This window comes from Tachysurus fulvidraco, chromosome 19, assembly GCF_022655615.1.
Source record: "Tachysurus fulvidraco isolate hzauxx_2018 chromosome 19, HZAU_PFXX_2.0, whole genome shotgun sequence".
NCBI lineage: Eukaryota > Metazoa > Chordata > Actinopteri > Siluriformes > Bagridae > Tachysurus > Tachysurus fulvidraco.
The window spans coordinates 1,942,994-1,953,496 of NC_062536.1; positions in this window are offsets into that span (position 1 = coordinate 1,942,994).

A 10,503-nucleotide genomic window follows, 5' to 3' on the forward strand; every position below is an offset into this window, starting at 1 on the left:
ATGCATTGACACACACATACAGTATGTACATACAGACACACACACACTAGTTTTTTACTGATCAAATAAAATGCTCAATATGCTTTTATTCTACAGGTGTTTTTTCTCAATAAACCCAGAAAAGGGAACCAAAGTAATAAATACTCCAAGCTTCCTCTCAACATGAACCCTCGAGTCCTCACCCTGATACAGAACTCTCAGATCACGAGTGGCGTGAAGCCTAAATATGGACTCTTTCTGTTGACTCTGACTGTTTGTTTGAGAAGAGATACTGTTTTTACTTTGTTAAATCCACAGTGTGTATTATGGTTAAGGCACAATGTCATTTGTTTTAAACTCTTAAAGGTGCACTGTAACTCTTTCTGGTAGACGGTCTATATGTATCTTGCATTTATTCAATTAGAACTGTTTTTAATGCAAAACAATACCTTAACAAACCTGCATCCTTACCGTAAGGGGGCTCGCCTCTCCTCTGACCTGTAACTTGGCCTATTGGCATCACCTGATTGTCTCTATGGAGATCGATAAGTCTTACTGTGTGCCATACTGTGGAACATTCCAGACAGGGACAGTGTGGGTTGTTGTTGTGAATTGGGTTGTTGTGCGCCTGGCACTTAAAGTTTGTGGCAGAAAAATGTCCAGATTTAAAGAGGCTAATCTTCTGGAGTATTTCAACTTGGTCTCAGTCATAGTTAAAAAAAATAATAATTACATGTTTATTTGCATCTTGTATACGTTGAAAAAAAAATGGGCCAATTGTTTTATGCCATACTGTGTTGTTGTTGTTGTTGTTGTTGTTGTTGTTGTTTTTGTGCGCCTGGCACTTAAACTTTGTTAAAAAATAACTTTTCAAACTTAGTTTGAGGGGAAAAAAATGCATCCAGTTGTTTACAACTATTTTGATGGCTTTTAAATACATTTTGCAAAAGTGATATTTTCCTCTCGTCTTATTTCAACATGTATTTTTTAAATTTACCACAATATAACCATTATTAAAACATAAAAATACAGCATATTATGGATATTTTGTGTATAATATACAGGACATTTAAAATGCAAAGTTTTACTGTTTTAAGTTAGTTTTTTTTATATTCCCCTGTTAATTTGATCATTTATTGATGCACATTTTTACATGTAAAAAAATACAGGAAATTGTCTTTATATACAACATATGTGAAATTAACAAAAAAAATTGTAGACAACAATTTTTAAAGTGATTCAGCCGTCATTTCATTCACTGTAAATCAATTTACATATTTTGTCCATAAAGGTCATCGATGGCTATATATATATATATATTTTTACAGGACTTCTCTGGTAACCACAGAGTTTCCCTGGCAGCTTTTTTTTTTCAGTTTTTTTTACAGTGTACAACAAATTTTCCTGCCATAAAACATTGTGTTAAAAGCATGGGAACTAAGGGGAGTGTGGGTGCTCGTGCTTGATAAGATCTGATCTTATTGGGGTGACTGAGAGGTCACATAAACACAGATGCAAACACACATATACTAACACACACACATACCAGGCTACACAAGCACACACGTAGGGTATAAGAGGGACAGCTGAATCACTAATCTTTGCCTCTTCACTGTGTACACTTGGCACTCTACACTGTGGAAGACGACTTTTGCTGCAGCAAAATGAACATATTTTTTACGTCTTTGCTTTTACAACCAACTCTGTTTCTGACTGTGTTTCTTTAAATATAGATGAAAAGTTGCCGCCACAATTTTGGAGGTTCCACCGAGATATCCTTTGTCTGTGTGTCAGGTGGTGAGAGATCTGGACAATCACAAGACTGACCGAGTGACGGGATTCTTAGCTAAGTAGATTTAGATTTTTTATATACGCCATCTTTCCATCTTCAGACAATTTGCCTCAACAGTAGGCAGAAATTAGGGTTGGATTGTGGCCACCGGTTCTGGGAACCGTTAAAGTTACATGTAAGTTCTGGGCACTGACTGGGAACGTGGATGGCATCACGTAGGCTTTAGTCATGTTAAACTACTTTGAGCTCGCTTTGAGGAAAGCTGCCACTGCATAAATTTAAGCTAAACAACATGACAGTAAACAAAGATGCTGCACAAGGCATTATTTAAACAGGATCTAGAATTCTATTGCATCACAGAACTTCAGGCCACTGAAGCCAGACAAATGGCACCAATCATGTCTAAGCCTAATGGTGAATTGAAACTACAAATCTACCGTAGGGAAAGGTGACTTGAGCCAGGCCACCACCCACCCTGTTGTATTTTATACATTTACATTTATGGCATTTAGCAGACACCCTTATCCAGAGTGACTCACAACTGAGCAACTGAGGGTTAAGGGCCTTGCTCATAGCTAATGATTGAAAAAATAAAAACACTGAAATATGTAGAAGAAAAAAAAATAATTGGAAACTATGGCATACTAAGTGGAAGAGTGGAAGAAATGAAAACTGTGTCAAATTGTGTGCTCTTCTTAGTGAAAACAAGGGGGATTCTAGTTTTAGCCAAATGCTAAGCTAAATGCTAAGCTAAATTTACATTTACAGCATGTGGCAGACGCCCTTATCCACTGCGACCTACATAAGTGCTTAAATCTCTAACATTGGATACATTATTGCTGGCTCAGTAGGTTACATACTTAAGATACCATGAGTTTAAAACAGAGTATAAATGCTAAACTAAATACTCTTTAGTGATTCAGAGTAATAAAAAGACACTAATTAAAGCTAAACAACATGACAGACTAAACAAAGATGCTACACAAGGCTTCATATGCCAATCATATCAGTTCTGTTCTTTAGACAGACAAACGAATACGAGCTGCTGCTCCTTCACATTACTTTATTTAACTGACTTCAGTAACAAAACATACACACGTGACTCTGGATGTCATTGTATCAGATGACCACTAGATGTCCTCATAACCTCATATATGTATAACATATACAATATGTTACATCCCCCTTCTTAAAGGTGGGGTGTGCAATGTTTGAAAGCCAATGTTGACATTTGAAATCACCAAAACAAACACGCCCCCAACCCAAATGGGTCCCACCCCTGTACTGATAGCTCCGCCCACACATACATACACAACCCAGGCAACTAATGGAAAGAAACGTGTCTTTATCATAGCTGAAGGGAAGAACAATACGATTGCAGATAAACAAACAAGCAAAAATGACACACATGCAAAGGACAAAGGCATATATTAGTTCTGTGAAAGAAAGCAAAACCAACGTTACTCACCTATCAAGAAGGGAAAAAGCAACCTCGGCGTCCCTTCACAGGCCTTCCCGCTCCTTCAGTTCTCTCCAGCGCTGTAAAGCTGATCCTATATTTACATGGGTCCTGCTTCTTTCCCTATCGTAAGCCTTTTTTCGCTATTCGGTTTTATCTGCCATGTTACTGTTTCAATCACTTTCGGCTAATGTCACACATGCGCACTGAACACTCTCACGCATATTGACAAGACACGCCCCTTTCTGCTCATTGGCTACACGTTTGTTTTGTTTGTCGGCCCGACTCAGCTTTCTGAAGCATTTCTCAAACAACGTACACGCCACCTTTAAGTATATTCCTTTATACTGATGCATAAAACTTCTGCACAAACTTTTAAACACAACATTTGAGTTTCATCAACCAAATTTTGCAGCATAAAAACAAAATCATTCAACACATTTTCACAAATGCATTTATACTCAGAAACTCTTACATTTCAACTTATTACACATCCAACAATGCACATATATTGTATTAACTCTCAGGTTTTGTATTTTTTAGGTTACAATTTTTTTTAGGTTACAATTCTTCCAGTCCTTGTACGGTAAGCTTGCTCTTTCTCTAAGCTTTCAATACCATTTATTTCATTTGTAATGCCTTTTCTGTCGAGTGCATTGTTTTGTGATGCATCAACCGACTATCAGTATCCAAGTCAACGCTTTTCTCAAATGGTGAAGAGTCTGTTTTTCTTGTTTTTCTTAAATGTCTGGGATTTTGTCTGAACAGCTTTCCATCAGGAGTCTTTACGATAAAAGAATGTGGTTGTACATGCTTTTCCAGAACAACAGCTGGCTTCCATGAATCTCCCTTTTGCATCTTATTCCTTCTCCAGGTTGCAGATTTCGTCCTGAGATGTTTCCCAATCAGTAATTGTGCAGGTGATAATCCTATCCCTTCCATTGGCGTGTTGCGGTATTCCAGTAGTGCTATATAGCGATCACATTGACTACCATGTGATTTCTTTAAGAGATTTTTCACTGTTTGCACTGCTCTCTCGGCTTGTCCATTAGACTGTGCATAACCAGGACTTGAAGTCACATGCTGGAATCCACATTCCTCTGCAAAACCTGAAAATTCAGCACTTGCATACTGAGGTCCATTGTCAGATACTACTATATCCGCTATTCCATGTCTTGCAAACATGGATTTCATTTTCCTGTTGACTCCACAGCTTGTCATGTCCATGAGTAGATTTACCTCAATGTACTTTGAAAAGTAGTCCACACAACAGAAATGCTGACCCATTATGGTAAAAAATGTCTACTAATTTTTTGCCCAAGGTCAGCCTGGCACATCATATGGAACAATGGCTCTTTTTGATTGTTGTTCCTGTTTTTATTGCAGGTAGCACATCTGGATACTGCATCTTCAATTTGTGTCGACATACCTGGTAAGTACAAAATGTCTCTGCCTCTTGCCTTACATTTGACAATTCCCAGGTGTGACTCATGTGTTTTGTTGATCATTTCCTGTCTTAGCTGATTTGGAACAATGAGCTTACTCTATTTGCTTTAAATAACAGACCATCTTCATGACTGATTTCCTCTCGAAATGTCCAGTATGGCTGTATTGGTCGTGGCATCATAGATCATTCTTTTGCCCATCCATTCAGCACTGCCTTTTTTTAATATTTGCATCTCTGCATCCTCTGCTGTTGCTTTTTTGAAAGCATCCAGTTTCTGTTCTGAAATGGGAAGTTCTGATGTAATCCAGTTCACCACTAGATCCTCTTCCAGCAGATTTTCCTTCTGCTCGTGGAGATAAGCATGACTTAGAGCATCTGCAATGTATAGCTCTTTACTGGGTTTGTACATCACCTTCAGATTGTATCTCTGTAGTCGTAGAAGCATTCTGTGTTATCTCATAGGAGCCTGATGTAGCGGCTTCTTAAATATACTCTCTAATGGCTTGTAAGCACTTTCCTTTACTTTCCCATACTGGTGAAATTTCTCACATCCATAAACTATGGCTAACAATTCCTTTTCAATTTGTGCGTATCTACGCTGACAGTCATTCAGTGCTCTCTTGCTCAATGGCGCCATCTCGTGTCCAGAATACGTAACAAGTTTGCAGCTTGACCTCTGCAGTCTCCCTGAAATGTTTAGCAACTTGTATCCAGTGTCACTTTTATATCATTCTTGTTTATCTGGATTGTCTCGACCCATTGTTCATCCTCTTTATTTGAGTTGATGGACATTACATTGCTTTCTTTTCCCACTGTTACACTGTAAAAAATAATTATTAGCGACCTACAGAATGTTCACCCCGACGGACTTTTTATCATCGCCGGAGATTTCAACCATGCAAATCTTAAGTCAGTGCTCCCTAAATTCCATCAGCATGTGGACTTTGCTATAAGAGGTGAAAACACGCTGGATCTTGTTTACACAAACATTCCCGGCGCGTACCGTGCGGAGCCCCGCCCCCACCTCGGCTACTCAGACCACTGTTATGCTAATTCCTGCATACAGACCACTCGTCAGACGCTCAAAACCGGTTCTGAAGCAGGTGAAAACCTGGCCAGCAGGAGCCACTTCTGCTCTTCAGGACTGCTTTGAGTGCACTGACTGGAATATCTTCAGGAGGCTGCAACCAACGGCGACTCCGTCAACTTGGAGGAGTACACGTCAGCAGTGACCAGTTACATCGGCAAGTGCATTGATGACGTGACCGTTTCCAAGACCATCACTACACGCCCCAACCAGAAGCCGTGGATGACTGCTAATGTGCGTGCTCTGCTGAGGTCTAGGGACCTAGCCTTCAGAACAGGGGACAGGGTGGCCCTAAGAACAGCAAGGGCCAAACTGTCCCGAGCCATCAGAGAGGCAAAGCGTGCACATGCCCAGACAATCCACAGCCACTTCCAGGACAGCGGAGACACCCGGCGCATGTGGCAGGGCATACAGGCGATCACAAACTACAAGACAGCTTCACCTGCTTGTGATAGCGACGCCTCCCTCCCAGACGCGTTGAACGAGTTCTACGCTCGGTTCGAGGTACAGAACAACGTTACGCCAAGGAAGACCATCCCTCGTCCCGACGACCAGGTACTCTGTCTATCCACGGCCGACGTGAGGAGATCTCTATGCAGAGTTAACCCACGGAAGGCTGCTGGACCAGACAACATTCCTGGCAGGGTGCTCAGAGAATGTGCGGAACAGCTAGCGGATGTCTTTACGGACATCTTCAACATTTCCCTGAGCAGCGCCGTTGTTCCTACGTGCCTCAAAACTACCACCATCGTTCCTGTCCCAAAGAAGTCTACAGTGTCTTGCCTCAATGACTATCGTCCCGTTGCACTCACACCCATAGTTATGAAGTGCTTCGAGAAGCTCGTCATGAGGCACATCAAGACCCAGCTACCACCCTCACTTGACCCCCTACAGTTCGCGTATCGTCCAAACCGCTCCACAGACGATGCCATTACCACAGCCCTCCACTTAGCCCTCACCCATCTGGACAATAAGGACACTTATGTACGAATGCTGTTCATAGACTTTAGTTCAGCATTCAATACAATAATCCCTCAGCACCTGATTGGGAAGCTGAGCCTGCTGGGACTAAACACCTCCCTCTGCAACTGGATCCTGGACTTCCTGACTGGGAGACCTCAGTCAGTCCGGATCGGGAACAGCATCTCCAGCACCACCACACTGAACACTGGAGCTCCTCAAGGCTGCGTGCTCAGTCCACTGCTGTTCACTCTGCTGACTCACGACTGTGCAGCAATGCACAGATCGAATCATATTATTAAGTTCGCCGATGACACGACCGTGGTGGGTCTCATCAACAAGAACGACGAGTCAGCATACAGGGAGGAGGTGCAACAACTAACTGCCTGGTGTAGAGCCAACAACCTTTCTCTGAATGTGGACAAAACTAAAGAGATGGTTGTGGACTTCAGGAGAGCACAGAGCGACCACTCTCCGCTGAACATCGACGGATCATCTGTAGAGATAGTCAAGAGCACCAAATTTCTGGGTGTTCATCTAGCGGAGAACCTCACCTGGTCACTCAACACCAGCGCCATCACCAAGAAAGCCCAGCACCGTCTCTACTTCCTCCGAAGGCTGAGAAAGGCACATCTCCCTCCCCCAACCCTGACCATGTTCTACAGAGGGACCATTGAGAGCATCCTGAGCAGCTGCATCACTGTCTGGTTTGGGAACTGTACGATCTCGGATCGCAAAACCCTGCAGCGGATAGTGAGGACAGCGGAGAAGATCATTGGGGTCTCTCTTCCCTCTATCATGGACACTTACACCACACGCTGCGTCCGCAAAGGCAACAGCATTGTCGATGACCCCACACACCCCTCACACACACTCTTCACCCTCCTGCCGTCTGGAAAAAGGTACCGAAGCGTTCGGGCCCTCACGACCAGACTGCGTAACAGTTTCTTCCCACAAGCCATCAGACTTCTCAATAACCGAACTGTACTATACTGAGCACAACATACACACACATCATCTGTATGGACTGCACAGACCCTCACAAAACACACACACTGTTTTGCACACTTTTCTGCTGTTTTTGCACATATTGGACAATATCTCAGTCATCTGCTGTTTTTTGCACAACTCTATATATAATCCAAAGTACCTGCTGCTAAGAACCTGCTGCTGTTCATTCTTTTACTGCACAAAATACTGTTTGAACATTCAGTATTTACACCGGTCGGTCGGCGCTGTTTCTGTTACTGTTTATTGTCTTTTGTGTATTGCATTTTTTGTACTTTTTGTATTGTCTTGTAACTTAATGTCTGCACTGTTTTTTGTCCTGCACTGTCTTTTGTCCTGCACTGTCTTGCTTGTCTTGTCCTGCACTGTTTGCACCAGGTTGCACAGTTGCACCTTATGTGGCTAAGACTACTTACATGTCCTTAGCCCTGTCTTTGTTTTATGTAGCACCTTGATCCTGGAGAAACGTTGTCTCATTTCACTGTGTACTGCAACAGCTATATATGGTTGAAATGACAATAAAAAAAGCTTCTGACTTGACTCTTGACTTGACTTGAAACTAGAGAATCTCTTCTTTCCAATGAGACCAGGCTCCCCCCTGTGTGTCAAAGTATGTGGGAGCTGTACCACTTTTTGTTGGGTAGGTCATGTAGGCGAAAAACCTGCAAAAAGGGGGCGAGGGATGCTTCATCTGGAAGTCCAAATATAGCAATCAATGGGCAGGGTTGCAAATGTACTCCCAGAATAGTGGACATCGTACTGAAATAACCTGACCAATAATTATATAGTTGTGGACAGAAGAAAAACATGTGACTCAGGTGGCATTGTGCGTTAGAACATCTGTCACATTTGTCCTGCAAAAAAAATGCACCCTATAAATTACCATAAACTGGATAAGTGCGAGACGAGCACATGAGACATTACCGAAGCCATTCACAACACTATCCCACCACTCGTCCCCAAGCTGAAGTCCCTTCCCAAGCAGCCTTTGTTTTGGAGGTAGTTTGGTCACAGAAATCCAGAATATGTTTATAAATCTCAGAAACAGCACCTTTTCCTTGTGATTTATACATAAGCAAACCTTCCCAGTGTTGGAGAGTTGGCGCTGAGGGAAAGCCAGGAAAACATTTTTGAACAAAATGCCTAACTTGAAAATATCTAAAGAGGTGGCTGGCAGGTAGCCCATACAATGACGACAAATTAGCAAAACTGTGAAAAAATCCCTCTGAGTATAAGTCAAGAAGACAGTGTATACCTTTGCTATACCACACTGAGAAAAAAGAATCCAGACACGAAGGGAGAAAAAGATAATTGCTACATAATGGACCTAAAGGAGAAGCAGTTACAAACTTGAAACGTTTCCTAAATTGATACCAGATTTTTAGAGTATTAAACACAACAGAATTTTTAACATACAAAGAAATTTTAATTGGAAGAGAAGAGTATATAAGAGCAGGTATAGAGGATGAAGAAGAACATGACTGGGCTTCTAACTTACACCATGCTAAATGAGGTGACTCAACCCAGCACCGTATCTTATGGATGTGTGCTGCACAGTAATAAAACTGAAAATTTGGTAGTGCCAAACCACCGCTAGACTTACATCTCTGAAGTAATGACTTACGCACCCTGGGACATCCCCCAGACCAATTGAAAGCATTAGTCATTTTATCAAATGAGTCAAAGAAATGTTTAGGTAAGAACAATGGGATTGTTAGAAATAAAAAAAGAAATTTTGGCAGAACATTAATTTTTATAGCATTAACCTTCCCAATCAGAGACAAATGCAGACTATTCCATCTCTGAAGGTCAGACTTCATTTTAGTTACGAGTGGAGTAAAGTTTGCAGAAAAAAGACCTGAAAATGTACGTGTCACATTAATACCAAGATATCTAAATCCAGCGAGATTGATTTTGAAGGGCATGTCCAGATGCTTAAGTTGCAAAGCAGTTGTGCTGATTGGATTACATTCCCTGGTTATTAAGTGTCTTAATTAATTTTAAATCAAATTTTAAACCTTTTTTAATTCCTTGTTTTTATTGTTGTGATTATTTTTATGATAGTTTTACTTTCTTTGAATAAAAACTTTGAAAATACCCACAATGACGTGTCTCCGTGCTACAATAATAATCTTTATAAGTACAATTAGACTATTATTTGTGTCCCCCCTTCAAAAGTTGCTCATGAGAAATTTTATATTTATTGTCACTGTTATTGTCACCCCCCACTGTTAAATGAAATTTACGCCCATGGCATTAACATGCCTACAATCATAAGATATCTGCCATTTTTATCAGCAATAACATCAGTAGGTAGAAACTGAATATTTTTATTGATCAAAATAGCAACTCCTCTTGATTTAGAGTTAAAGTTAGAATGAAAGACATGCCCTATCCAAGAAGCGTGCAGCCTATACTGATCTTTAGATTTGAGATGAGTTTCTTGCAAAAACACTATGTCGAAATTAGGCCGTTTCAAAATTTTTACCACGTTTAGATGGGCTACTCATGCCACGTATATTTCAGCTAATGAAACGAACAGATGGGCCTACACCAGGATTACCGGGATTCAACTTAACAGTACTCATTTCAGTGCACATGAATAGTACCAAATGGCCAGGACCAACCCCCCCCCCCACACACACACACACACACACCCATGAACATATACACACCCCGAAAAAAGAAAAGAAATAGAAGAAAAGAAGAAAAAGAAAAAAAGGGGGGAAAAGAGAAAAAAAACACAACTATACAAGAACAAGAGAAAAAAC